This window comes from Nyctereutes procyonoides, unplaced genomic scaffold (genome assembly GCF_905146905.1).
Source record: "Nyctereutes procyonoides isolate TBG_1078 unplaced genomic scaffold, NYPRO_anot_genome, whole genome shotgun sequence".
Taxonomy (NCBI): Eukaryota; Metazoa; Chordata; class Mammalia; order Carnivora; family Canidae; genus Nyctereutes; species Nyctereutes procyonoides.
The window spans coordinates 9,342,327-9,357,415 of NW_026575130.1; positions in this window are offsets into that span (position 1 = coordinate 9,342,327).

A 15,089-nucleotide genomic window follows, 5' to 3' on the forward strand; every position below is an offset into this window, starting at 1 on the left:
ATGGGAGACAAAAATTAGCAAGAACCCTCATGTGCTCATACGCACAAGGGCAGATGGTTTTGTGTCGCATAGGGAATCCCTAACTGTTACAAAATTATGTTGATTAATAATAATGCTGATTCATTATTCTTTGTATTATAGTGTCTGTTTTCCATAAAGCTTGAGGTCCGCTAACATATCACTGAAAAATGATTCCTATAGCCTGTTATAGAGTCAGCATTCATAAGACAACACTTTTCTGTGGAGTGATTAATCTCAGTTGACTTACCAAATAATGAACTGAATTCCAAATTATTAATACCCAACACACCTGTCTCACCAATGTGATGAAGAGTCCACTGCCTCCGAGGAGAGAAGAGCTCACCCAAACAAGTTTAAATCAATTTACATCGTGGCATTGAAGTTATTTGCTTAGGAAGGATGTTGACCAATCTTGCATGAGTGAGCAATTTAGTCCTGAGCTCCCCTCCCATCTGACTTTCTGTCACACCTGCTCTCACTTCACCCTAGTTTCTCAGGTCTTCATCTTTGATCATGATTAACTAAACCACACAGAATTTCTCTCCTTCCCCAGTATTCAAGAAACCCAAGTGTTTTTGATTCTGAGCCTTCTGATGCAATCTTTTTGGCACACAGGAGATAAATGAGGAGCTTTCACTCACACAGTCAGAATGAATGTATTAATTTGAATGCTTATCTCATACATATCTTATGTATATGTATTTGAATATTCATGTTGTTTTGCTTCTGAAATTATTCACTTTTATTGTAACTGCCTTCCTGAGTGCAGAATGAATGCACTAATTTAAATATGTATTGCACAGTATTTTGTATTCTGTACAGCACCAACTTCTTGTCTATAAATATGCAGAGATATTTATGTTAATAAGAAACAGCTGAGGTGCATTCCTTCCTTCTCCTCCTTTTGCCTCCTTTCCTTAATTCCTCCATTCCCATGATCCATGCAGATTTCCACGCCTCTACCTTGATTCCTAAATACTAATTTCCATGGCTACATTCCCACTATGTAATTATCCTGCCTACCTCATTTTTAGTATTAGCTCAACTGAGTCCAAACTGCTTTTCCTCTCTTGAACAGATTTTTTTTTTTTTTTTTTTTGGCTTTTGTTACATTGTGAGTAAGCTGGAAACTCATTTACCATTGTGAAAGCCTGGCATGAGATCTGTAAGAGTAAATTAAAGAACATCCTTGGATTTATTAGAAATAAGTCTGTTTCTCCAGTTGTTTTTGCTGAGAAGTATTAGCACTTTTAAAACTTGTTTACCTGACTTAATAAAGAATTTGCTTTTAGTTTTCTAAAAAATAAAAGCCTTAAAAGAAATAGAAGCATATTATAATATACTGAATATTTCTTAATGACAACTACAAAAAATAATGTCCTAAAATTGGATTATGTTTCCAAAAGATAGAAGCTGTTAATATTCTTTCCTTTTCGTCTGGCTCAGTGTAGCTTTCATCTGTCATAGGATTAGGAAAAAAGTAAGCTGACAAGGTATTGAAACTTGGGTAAAGTATTCATTATTCCTCTGAATTTGGCCTGCCACTGGCTGGCTTCCATACAGTTGGTATTTGTTATCTTCACCAGACCTATGGAGGAAATACTTCATTCACCAAGACCATGGTGCTAGGGTCTAAGTCAGCACTTGATGTGTTGGCTTTTCAGATCTCCTTCTTTCATCTTGTTGAGTATCTTAAGTAAAATCCCCTGTATCATTGCCCAGAATCCATTGTCACTCTGAAAGTACAAGTTATCTTTTATAATATCATGCCATCCCTAAACCAGAAAACAGTGGTAAATGCCCTTCCAGACTTTTATTGGCTAAACCATCTTTTGAATCGCCATATTTCCCCCCTCAAATAAAACCTGTCTTTTATTTAAACCCTTATATCCACAGGGGGAAAAGGGAAAGAAAGGCAAAAAGGGGCCTAAAGGGGAGAAAGGAGAACAGGGTGCTCCTGGATTAGATGCACCTTGCCCGTTGGTATGTCTGACTCGTGGAACTCTGTCTCCAGATACCATGTATGAAGGAATAAACTGGGAGAAGAGCACGCTGGAGGGACCCGTAACAGCAGGGGTTTTGATTGGGGGTCAGTTAACATGGACTTTAGGGTACTACACACATCTATCTCCGGCTCTCCCGGTATATTCCACGCCTTGTCTCTGGCCACCAGCTCTGCTGGATTTTCTTGGCACTCAAGTATCAACGTGCCACTGGAATGTGAATATAGGATCTGAAGAGGAACTGGTGCATACTAGTCCATACCATTCAAAAGAGAAAGTCACTGTTCCCAGATAAGCCCTAATTATAGGCATAGGTCAAGCTCTTATCTGGTTCAACTTCAGTGGATGTTACTTTGTCCTTCAGAGTTGCTCCTCTCCCAGCTTTTTGTTATTGTAGTTATTTCTTTAGCATAATTTGTGCCTAAGTGATTTCTTATGTTAGTAACATTATGAGTTAATCTTTACAAACAGGGATTCCGTGGCGTTAAGGGGGAAAAAGGGGAGCCAGGCCAGCCTGGCCTGGATGGGCTGGATGCCCCTTGCCAATTGGTACAGTATTTCTCTTTCCTACCACCCTGCATGCAATTCCTTTGTTTATTACATATTCATCTCTATCAGTGTAAAGTGTTACTTCTGGAACAAGCTTTACATGATAAACACACTACATGCATGTGCATGAACAGCTCCTTCAGCATCTCTGTGGGGTGACGAGAGCACGCAAGCATTTCCACCAAAGACTGCAAATTAACTTCCTGACATTGTCTCACAACTGACAAGACTGCCATGTCTACATTCTGGGGAATATTAACCTATTCAATAAATATTAAAGAATACAGTAAAATTACATTAAAAAGTCTTCTCTGTAAAGGTACTGCTAAGGCCATACCTTTGGATTGTACCCCTAAATTTAGCTTTTTTTTTCTTTTTCTCTGAAAGAAATAAATGCATTTTTGCCTCTTCCACTAAATTTCTGTGAGGCCATAAAAAAGGCCAGACCGACAGAGTTAAGCTTCTGTGGTCAAGAGTTAAGCAGTTCAAGGGAATGCTGTTAAGAGACCATAGGGAAGAAAACCAAGCTAAGAGCTTCTAAAGATGGTAATAGTCTGCAGCCCAACCCTCTTCTTTGCCACATAACCTTTTCAATGTAATGGTCTCTCCTTTTGAAACTCACTTTCCTAAAGTAGACAGAACTCCCCTATCCCCATTGGCATGAACTCAAAATCCTCCTTATACTAAAATCTAAAATTCTACTGGGTGATCCTCTCCTTGTACCAATCTGGCATTACCAAGTTTCTCCCAAGTATATAGCTATTTCTAAGTGTTTTGTTTTTTTTTCTTTTTTATATTTAAAAAGAAAGTATGTTCATACTTTCTTAGGTATCAAAGAAAACTTTTTAGGGTTGTTTTATACTTATTGATTGTTATACTTGGTCTGCATGTTCTTATTCTTCAGTGCTAAGCATGATTTTTTTAAAGATAGAGTTCTATTTCTTAAGCTTCTTAAGAGATTATATTTATAGGAAAAATGTATTTGATAAATAATTATGATTACAAAATCTCAATAGGAGTGCCCGTCTTTTATTTTGTTTGCTTGTTGTTAATAATAAATAATATTTTACAATCATTTTGTTAGGGGAAAACACAAGCATGTCTCATAATATATCGACTCTTCCTGCCTTATTTCTATCATTTGTATCTGAAGAGTGCTTGTACTTTAAAGGAAAGTAAATTGTGCAACATTTAGAAACCTCTTATTGATTCAGAATTGGTTAACCAGCTTCTACAGAATTTTTAATTAAAAAATTGGTGAATGCTATGGATGACATCTTACTGTAAAGATACAGATGGGCTGCCGATCTTTTAATTATTTGGATGCATTCTACTATATCTGACTTTCAGTATAGAAAAGTAAAAGATACTGGCATGTGCAGAGGTACAAACTTCAGATAGAAATGGCTCATCATTGATTATTCATTATTATCATACATATTCAACCATAGACCATAGTGACCAGGAAGACGAGTTGTTCCAGTTTATTTAATAAAGATAACTGTGAAATGTGTTTTAATGAAATTAAGAGAACTAGTACAGATTTATTCTCTAAAGGTGGAACTGAGTAAGCTTTGTAAATTACTTGCTCAAAATGAGGTGTAATTTTTGCTGTGTGTATTTTCAAAATGTATCCTCACTCTAGAAAACATTTGAATTTTCTTCTTTTTAACTAGTGTTTCTATTGGGAGTTGATAATTAGAAAAAAAAATGCCTGTGACTACAGGCACCTAGTGAGTAGAAATCCATTCTATTGGGAGTTGATAATTAGAAAAAAAAATGCCTGTGACTACAGGCACCTAGTGAGTAGAAATCCATTTTTTAAGCTTCTGAGCATGTGAATTATGAAATATGTTCACTTTTGCAGAGCCTGAGGATTTCTTACTCTTCTCTTTAAAACAGGGGCCAGATGGATTACCCATGCCTGGCTGTTGGCAAAAGGTAGGCTTTACAGAATTATTTCTAAAAGAAGCACTCCCTCTTTCTCTTCCCCTGGCCTGGCTTTTTCCATTTAGAATAGACCTTTTGAGTTTGATTCCTGGACATTATTTGGGCATTAAAAAGCAAAAGATTCCATCTCCAGAATATCTTTTGATTAATATGTTTACCGCTGATTTCCTCCTAAACTGATGAATGAAAAAAGTTCTTAACAAACATTATAACTTGGAAACCTTCCCTATCGAACCCTTTCTGTGGAATGGAAAGGGGCAGTGCATCTTGACAACAGTTTGCTTATTGAATCAATGAACTCCTTGTCTTCCTACTATTTAAAACTATGCTTAATTGTGATTCTTTTTCTATTTATGCTCAGTTACGTAGGCAAACATGCAAAATACATGGTAGAGCCCTGCCAATATTAATCATGAAGCTGAGAAAGCAGAAAGTGTAAGCATGAGGTTTTTTTCTTCAGGGATGATTTATTTAGGAGAATCTGTTTATTGAAGTTGGTGTTTCTTATGATTCTCATTCATTCTAGCCTCTTCAGCCCCTGGATGCTGTGTATATATTCAGTGCGAAAGGGACTGTCATAGAGAACCTTCTCTGTGCAAAGGCTGTATGATGAATATGATGGACCCTTTCATAAGGGGATAGCATTTTACTTAATCCTCACAATTACCCTTGTTATTTTCCTCAATGACCCTGATGAAGAAACTGAAGTTCAGAGAGTTAAGTAACTTCTAAGGGCAAGAGCTAGTATCCAACAGAACGAGAAGTGGGCGGTGGAAAACAATGGCAGGACTTTAAGCAGGGAAGAGATCTGTAGGCGCTGTGCTAGTTCAAGAATCCCAACCCTCTACACAATAATGGTGTGAACCTAATTATAAAGAGCTGTGCATATATGCTACTGAAGGATAAAGGAATTCCACTGGTGGAAAAATGAGTTAGGGGAAAGTATCAAGCTGCTTTGATCATTTTGAAGTTTTTTCTCTAACACCTTGTGGCTTATTGAGTAATTTTTGACAGGCATGCCTCATTGGCAAAACTATACAGAACTCTAGGGTTGCAGAGAGATGAAGGGAAACTTGACTCTCCTCAGTGGGTCTCATCTCCTCAGCTCTGTTGCTGAGGAGATCCTGTTTAACTGACTCTCCCGCTTAGCCACTTCCCCCCCACTCTGCCAAAGAAAGAAAACCTTCTTTGTCAGGAGTGTCATTTATTTAGCAGCTCCCCATACTCACTTTCAGCCTGTCAGAGAATTAGCTCAATCACAGCTGGGGTCAAGGGATTCTCAGGAAGGTGGGCCTATCATCATATTCTTCTTCACCTGAGAAAAGTATCCTTTCGCCATCAGAATCCCCATTCTCAGAATCTTGAATTCAATCCTGAGCTGGAATTACCATTTGCTCTTTAACCATTGACCTGTAATCTAATACTGTAATGATTTTTTAATACAGTCCTAGGTACACTTTACATAGAGGGAGATGCTGAAAGGCTTACTTTATCCAGCCTTCTGACAGAACTCAGCACTTGGGTTTACATAATTATTGGCTGCTTCTAAAACACTTCCTTTTTGTGAGGGCGTAGTGTTAATGGCACCAAGCAAAGGATTCATCTTTTTGGTTCACAAATGGCCAAACCTAGCAGTAATATGAATAGCATCAGAAAATCAGAAATTTCCCTTTATTTTTCCACAGAATAGACACTATATCCTACATAGGATTAGGGACTTCTTAAATCTAACAACTTTTTTTTTTTTTTTTTGAGAGAGAGAGAGAGAGGATAGGGAAGAGAGGGAGGGACAAGGAGAAAGGTAAAGAGAGAATCTCAAGCAGGCTCTATGCCCATCATGGAGCATGACACGGGTCTCAGTCTCACAACCCTGGGATCATTATCTGAGCAAAAATCTAGAGTCAGATACCTAAATGACTCAGCCACTCAGGCGCCCCTCTAACATCTTCTTGTATAAAGAACTCAATAAGAAAACTTCAGTACTGCTTACCACTCTCCCCAATACACACAAATGTAAATCATTGTGATGATCAACCTTGCCCAACACCTCCTCACTTCAAAAAAAGAACAATTAGAAAATAAAATGTTCTCTTATGTAATCAACTTAGCTCTCTCAAATTATTTTTTAAGTGATTTTTTTTAAAAGGGCTAGTAGAATACTTCTAGTTTGTCCTATTTTATGTGGACAACCCTTTTAAGGACTATTATGTTTTTCACTAGCCTCTAGAGCACAGTGGTATTTGAAAAAAATTCAGAGTGTGGTAGCAATGTAAATTACTGGGATTAATGAGCAAGTCTCCTTGGTCATGCTACTCTCAAAACAAATTTTTTCATGCAAAACTATTTGATCTTTGTTTGAATTACTTTTCTTTCTAGAAACAGTTCTGTCTTCTAAATTTTGAATAACAACGTACCAGTTCACAGCATAATTCATACAGTGAATAAGTGCAGAATTTATGGTTAAGAAACTACTTTCAGGCTATTAAAGTTATCCATCTGCATCAGAGATTAAAAACTATGTAATAGAAAAATACCTGTAGGCTTCATAATTTTTTGTTTATCAGATTCCTTTATTTATTCATATTTTTAATGTTTCACTAAACTTTATTTTGTGAGGAAGGTTTGCAGCAAACCTTTCTAAAGCAAGGTGACAGATTTTTTTTTTTTAGTTAGGTTTTAAAATCTGGGGTGGGAGAAGAGAATCTTTAAAATTCTGTAGACTTTTTACAAAACATTGGTACTAAAAAAATACATCTCTTTGAATTTTGAGCTAAGTGAGACTTTAGGGAAAGGAATACTTCCACAGGCACATCTCTAGCATAGACATGACATGCAGAACCATTGAGTGATCTCTGTGTCTTTCCTGAATAAATAGATACAATCTTAAAAAAATAAATAAATAACCATTGAGTGAACTCCATCTCTGACTATCGCAAAGTACATAGCCTCTTAAGCATGTCTACTATAGTGTCTGTTTTATTTGGAGAGAGAAAAACAAATGTTTTTAATTAATGAACTAAGCATTCTACTTTTCTCATTGGGTTTTTGGTATATTTGTTTTTTTAAAGTCAAGGTTCCCCAGGTCTGCTCTATAAGTTTATACCTTAAAGACCATTGTCCCTCTGTTCTCTCAGACTTAACATGAGTTCTAGGAAAATCTTAATAATTATGGCTGCTCAGAACAAGCAACCAGAGATTTATGATACATTAGATGACCATGGAACCTCCAACACAGCTTGAAGACCTGATAGCAGGCAGGTTTACCATGTACACCATCCGCAACAGGGTAGGACTAGAAAAAGGAGAAGGGAAACAAGAGTCGAGTGACAGTAGTATTATAGCCAGGTGTGGGTGAAGTAAGTGCCACCAGATCCCCAGCCTCTTCCACAGTGGATTTTAATGATTGAGAAGATTATATAAGTATAGGACGTGTATTTTACTTATGGCACATATATGATAAAATTCTAATTTTCTGCTTTCCCAGAATTGTTACTGAGACAAACACCACAAACTTTTCAGTGGCAAAAGAAAAATGTACATGGAACCCAGGCTGGAAAATTTAATAACCCCCTGGAGTTTTAGAAAAGCAATGTTTGGGACACATATCATTTGGCTCATTAATTTAAAAAAAACTATATTCAGGGTTCTACCAATTTTCTTAAAATGAATGTTAATGTGGAATTCTTATTCCAGACCACTAATTCTATGTATGTCTCTTCTGTTATTTGTTTTTCTGCAGTGATGAATCTAACCTCCTGAGCATGAAGTTGTATATATAATGGTCCACTTTTTATATTTATAGTTGAAAATCCAATTGCAGATTTTACAAGTCTGAGATATGTTTACATATAGCTGCTTCTTCCTGTTTGCTGTAGTACACATGTCCATCTTTACTCCACTTACATCTGAAATTGGACAATATGTGAAACCAGTGAGAAGCCTGCAAAAAATATAGATCAGTATCTCTTTATCTTACGTGAAGATATGTATTTAAATGGACACTTCAGTGATACAGAATGATTGTTCTTGCTCTTTTCTTACTTTGGGCTTGTTAATTGCATGGACAAAAAATGCCATGAAATAGTTTACATGAAATTGTGACCAAATATGGACTCAAAATTATGGAAATGTACTATACTAACTGATTTTAGAGGTTATCATCGCATCCCTACTCACTTTCACTGTAGCATTGATTCGTGCCCACACCACACATTGAAACTGACTAAAAAAGCATGACCGTGTGCCAACCTGCTTGTTGTTCGATGCTAGCATGCCGCTTAATGAGTCCTTTGATCACATCTGAGCTTTTATTTCTTTTGTTATCTCAAGGGGGTTACACCATGGCTAATTGCCAAAAAGAGATAAGGTGGCGGAGAGCACACACACAAATGGTCTTATATTTTGAGGGAGTTGCAGTCCCGACTGCAGATCTACAGCTTCCAGTATTGTGGGCTCACATGGCCACCTTGGTTGAAATATCAAGGGGTTAAGCTGGTTGCCGCCACTGTTTTTCCTTGGGCTGCCCTTGGCAGTGAAGACAAGGGAAGAGGAACGGTTCGGCATCCTGCGCTGTCTCTGCTGTGACCAAGTAGGAAAGAGGTTTACAAATGCTGGCACCCAGAACAAAAGACTTTTCAAAAAATAAACTGAATTCCAACAAGTAATGTGGGTGCATTTGGAAACTGACAGAGGCATACAGCACTTCTTTTGGGTAGGAGATTCTTGGAATGGAAGCCCCTATTCCATCCCACCAAAGAGAAGGGGTACCACTCCCTAAATAGGTTGGCTGAAATAACCTCTTCTGAAATTTAGGGGAGCTCACCCTACAAGCTCTATCGAAGCTGATGCTCTCCTTCCTGCTGAGATCCAACCCATTTCAAACATTTTCTACGAAGTTCTAGAAACAGAAAGATATTTTTCATTCTTTTTTTACGCTTTTCTTTTCTAGTCCCAGGAATATTAAGGAAGACTTGTTTCAGTTTTTGTCACATTTGTTTTGAACAATTTTTTTTAAAGGAAAGTCTTCAAATCCTAGTAACTTGGTAGCAATAGTCAAGGTGACTTTTTACTAACTTCTCTCTTGTTCTGAATAATTGAAGAGCATATAAAAGAAGCTCCGCTTTCAATTCAGTCATTGTAAAGCATCAAAGTTAAGCGATTTCTTTAGTACTTTTTGGCTTTTTTCATATAATGACTGAAACATCGTGATCATCAGTTAAGGCAAGATTTGGTCACATTTGATAGTATTAACTCATTTCTATTTCTTATCATTCTATTTAGATCTAAGTTTTGTCCATATTTAGATTTCTTTATCTTTTTTTACATTTCTAAATGTTTGTCTTATGCACAGACCAAATCTGTATCTCAGAAAGCTGTGAAATATAGTTGCCATAGAGTATTTTTTTTCATCTACTTGCTCAAAACTTACTTAATTGTATTAGATTGAGCATTTCTTTGCACAGTAAGGAGTTGGTAATATGTTTTGAAATGCTTATTCTGAGTGGAAAGGTTACATTTGGGGAAATATCATCAATGAGGAGTAGTCACTCTTTCAGCCCATAGGACAATATACTTTCTCTTCTGACTTAATGCCATTTTGTGGGGAAATTTCTAGTTCCACTCATAAATTTTCACCACCAGAGGGGAAATTAATTCACTGGCTTATGGTGACAGCAGTTTAAGATATGACCGTAAGACAAAGATCCTAAGATCGTTGTGATCGCTTTCGTATTATTAACCAAATGTTCAATTATACAAAATGCCTTCTTTTTATTTCTAAATAAGTTTTCCAGATTGGAAAGATGTCCAAATTATTATATCAATCTAGTTGGTAACATTTCTAGTAACATTCCACACTTGAAGCCAGTTTGGCATTTTTAAAACAATAGAAGGCATTTTCTGACCATCTCTTGTTTGACGTGGTTAGGAAAAAGTATTGTTTGATGTCTGAAACAATCTGTCTTACATGATTTGGAAAAATGAACAAAAATGGGTAGAACTACTATATCTCCAGGAAAACAAACAGTAGTGTCTTGAGAAAAATCTGGTGGCTATATTTCTATCTTTCTTTCTACTCCTCTGGTAGAAAGAGGTATTGAGATGAATCACTATTGAAAACTTGCACAGCTTCAAACAAAATACCTCAACATCAAAGAGAAACACTATATACAAAAATTTTTTCTTCAACATAGCCCTTTAAGAATACTCTTGTGTCCTTATGTGTATGTTGGGTTTTTTGCTCTACAACTGATTTGACAACATTGATTTTTATTCTATGAGTAAAGGAAGCTGTAAACTTCTGTTACATTTATTTCCTTGGGAAAAAGAACAGAGATGATAGTACTCCTTTTTGTTCAGTGGAATTATTAGGTCTTAACCACCATGAATACTCTTAAACTTTTGATTACTAAAATATTTACAGCCATCCGTTTTGTCGTCAATGTAGAGAATCCTCAAATAATTGCTGAACGAACTGATAAATTATGTCTGCCTCTATATGTGTTAGCAGATACCTATTTTTCTTCAAGATTTCCAACCCTTAATTTGTATTATTGGATAGGGAATTGAGAAAAAAATACATGAATGACACATTAGAAATAAGTTAAGAGCTACTTCTATTTCTGATAAGCATCTTTTAAGGATGCCAAATTGGTATGTGTTTTAGCTTTAGAATTGTTTTCCATTCACGTTGGTGCTAATGCATTTCTTTTTTCTTTATGGACAATGCAACTCTACTATGGATAATTTCATTTTTCTGTTTAATAGCATTCCTAAACTGTTAGTGTGTGATTTTATTTTTAAAGTTCATGAATTTGCTGTAATATGGTTCAAAGACCAGATTTTCTTAATGTAAAAAAAAAACAAAAAAACAAAAAACAGTGTACCTATAGATGATGTGTGTTTACTTGGATCACAGATCCTTTTATTTCATGTTCATTTCATATACCATATGCCTTTATCAACTTTTATCCTCCTTTTAAGCTAATTTCATTTCATTAGTCTGACAAAATCAGTGTTAGAGACATCTAACACATCCATAGAGTAAATGACACACAAATATACCCCAATTTTTCTTCTAGCTTTCATTTTTGTTATGAGAAGCTGTCTTGGAGGATTTTTCTTTCTTGTTTGATTTTATAGAAAACATAAGAGTATCTTGGATTTCTACCAAAAAAAAAAAAGTCTGCTCTTGAATTTACTTTCTGTGCATGATGTTCTGATGGGACAGTAAGAACTTATGCATCCATAGTTCATTCTACAGGTCCTTTGTCTACAATGCATATATATGTCTGCTAGTTTGGAAAATGATCAAATCAACATGTCAAGACCTATGGAAAAATTGTCCAGTATCTTATGTTTTTATCACTTAAAAAATGTGCTTAATTTTCCAAGGTTTTTTTTTTTAATGTTATTGTTATACCATAAGGCGTTAATACTGCTTTTCAACCCTTTTTTAAATTTTGTTTTGCCACTATATATTAACTTACCAAGAAATAAGTTATGCCTGAATGGCAGGTGGTGTTTTGATCTTCTAGTAAGCGATCATAGAAACATGCAAGGATTGATATTTGAAATCTTGCTTTTCTCTATGTCTTTATAACCAAGTTATATTAATAATTAACATTACTAAAATGAACTTAGCTAATTTCTACCAAAACAAACAAACAAAAAAAACTTTGCTATCTCTGAAAAGTCAAGTCCATAGCAATCTTATATTCTCAAAAATAATAATTAAGAATAATCACATGTGAATCTGGCTATTAAAAATCTTTCGTTTCTTGTGAAATTAACATACCTGATCGATTATGATTCTGCTAAAATTAATTTAAAATATAAGGACCTTCCATCCTTCCTTTTTCACATTTTTTGGACATATCTTAATATTGGTTAGATTTCCTTTATGCCATAGCAGAAATAAGCTTCCAAATTAAATTTTTGGTGGATTTTGCTTTTGCTAATCCAATACTGAAACATTTTAATGGCATTTCTGATTTTTTAAATGTATTTAATTCATAAGATTCCCTATGCTGCTTTATCGACACAACTGTCCTTTGGAGAATAGGGAGACTTTTTCAACCTGACCTGTTGTTTGATTTATCGATAAAGTACCAACATTTCTCAAAATGCAGTAGATATTCTCACATATCTCAGAAATATTAATAAATTGGATTCACAAAAGAATGTCTTACCTATTGACATTTATGTGAATATTCTTTATACTGTTGTAAATGTTTCATGCGACTTAACATTTTAAAAGATGTATGTATCTGATTTTCCCTTAGAAAATATTATATTTTTATTTGTATTTTTTACATTTTAAAGTTCATCTCTATGTGTAGCTATTTTTATATTGCCAAAAAATCACATAAATACAAAATAAGAGGAAAATGCAAAAAAAAATATTTTGGCAAGCATTACACTGCATATTTTTCTTAATATTTTGTGGGCCAGTCTCATGTAATTGATTATTCTAAGAATGTGTTGTGTCTTATCACTGTAAATATGTTTTCACAAACCTGTTTTTCTCAGTACTGTACATAATTGAAAGATTGAATTATCCTTGTTTGATTTCTTATTTCATTTTCATTATAAATTCTCCAGCTGACATTGCTAAATCAAAAGACGTGCAGTTTTTGATTTGCAGTTTGGAGATAATTGCATTGTGTTCAGTTTCTAATTTGTTTTTATTTGCTTTTTTAATTTGTTTTCAGGGTTCTTAGTTTGTGAGAAGTTGATCTTCAGAATTATTTTTACACTATTTATGACTTATTTTCATAATGTAAAAAGTGTGTAATTATTACAATATTAATCCAAACAATTGTAATGAATTGTATTGTTATAAAGCTTTATTGGTGTTCATGAACACCTTGGCGTGTTTTCTCTGATTTAAACACAGTCCGTAAAGACTTTTATTCAGTTCTTCTACAATATTGCAATGTCAACATTCAACTTAGTGCACTTTGTTCACTCCCATGAAATCCAAGTTTTTATCTCCATCACAGATTTTCTTCCAACTTCCAGACCAACTGTGATGGCATGTACTCCTGGATGTCCCACATAGCTCATCACCTTCACCTACACACCTGGTTCTCTTCCAGACTTCCAGATTATAGTGAACATACGGCCCCCACCTGCCATCCACACAACATAGTGGAAACTTCAGAATCATTCTAGACACTGCCTACCTCTTGTCACCCACTCTTTCCCTCACATAGCATCTAATCCATTACCAATCCCTTCCATTCTACCTCCTAAATGTCTCTCAGATCCACTTCCCCATTTTTTTATCCCCATTACCATTGCCCTTGGTTCAGGCTTCCCCCATTTTTTTCTTAGACTTTTAGAAAAACCTTCTAACTGGCCTCCCTGCCTCTAATAACCATCTCCTCTTCATATCATACTCTATGTCACCCTGAAGGTAATGATCCAAAGAAAGCAAATATGGCCATGTCTTATTTACTTGTGGATTCATCCTACAATTTTATTTCACATAGAATTTGAGGCAAATTAAAAGAATGCTTATAAAGAAAGTAAAATTTATGAGTTTAAAAATAACCAGGAAAACCACGTCTAAACCAAGTACAAGATCACAAAGAAAGTTGTGATGGAAATATATAAGGTTTAAAATTATATGGCTCTGAGCTTCTAAGTGTTTATTGAAAAAGAAAAATAAGTCGGTAACATATTTACATCATCCATAGTGTGAAAACATACCATAGTCCTTTGTCAAAAGAATCAAAGGTGATTGATAAGAAATTGCTTATGTGAGATTTCTTAAAAAAAAACACTTTTAGGGCATCCCTACATGAACATAACAGCAGATTTTTATAATGTTCCTCAATGTAAGCCAATTGCATGTGCCAAAACCCAACTTCACTGAGAACAGCTCTTCTAGAGAATTAATTATGCCATTCCCTTGCTGAAAACACTCCAGTAGTCCCCCATTATCATGCAGATACTTACTTTGGTATAAAAAATAGAGCCTTTTGGGATCACACTCCACCTAGCTTTATAACATCATATTTTGCAGGTCAGAAACCCTCATCCAAAGGTTTTCCATCTTAAACTATTTGAGGATCCCTTTGAATGTTCCCTAGGCCTTCACAAAAATCAACTCCCTTCTCATCCCCACTATCCATCTAAAGGACTCTTACTTTCCCAACACTCAATACACATATCAACTTACTAAAAATCCCTTCCTGCCAAGTTTAGATGTTCTATCTTCTCTGCTCCAATAATTTTACTTGTCACTGCTAAGCCATGTATCCAGTTGTTAATAGTTTGTCTCCTCCATTAGAAGGTGAGACAAACAGAAACCCAACACGTGGGAGGTTCCCAATTAAAAAAAAAAAAATTAAGTAGGCTCCACACCCAGCATGGAGCACAACACAGGCCTAAACTCATGACCCAGAGATCAAGACCTGAACTGGGATCAAGTCAGACACTCAATTGACTGAACCACTGAGGCACCCCCCCAATAAATATTTTTAAATGAATGACAAAAGTTGCAACAACAACAAAATTCACTTGGACTTACCAATTTTATCGATATACATATTAAGGAAA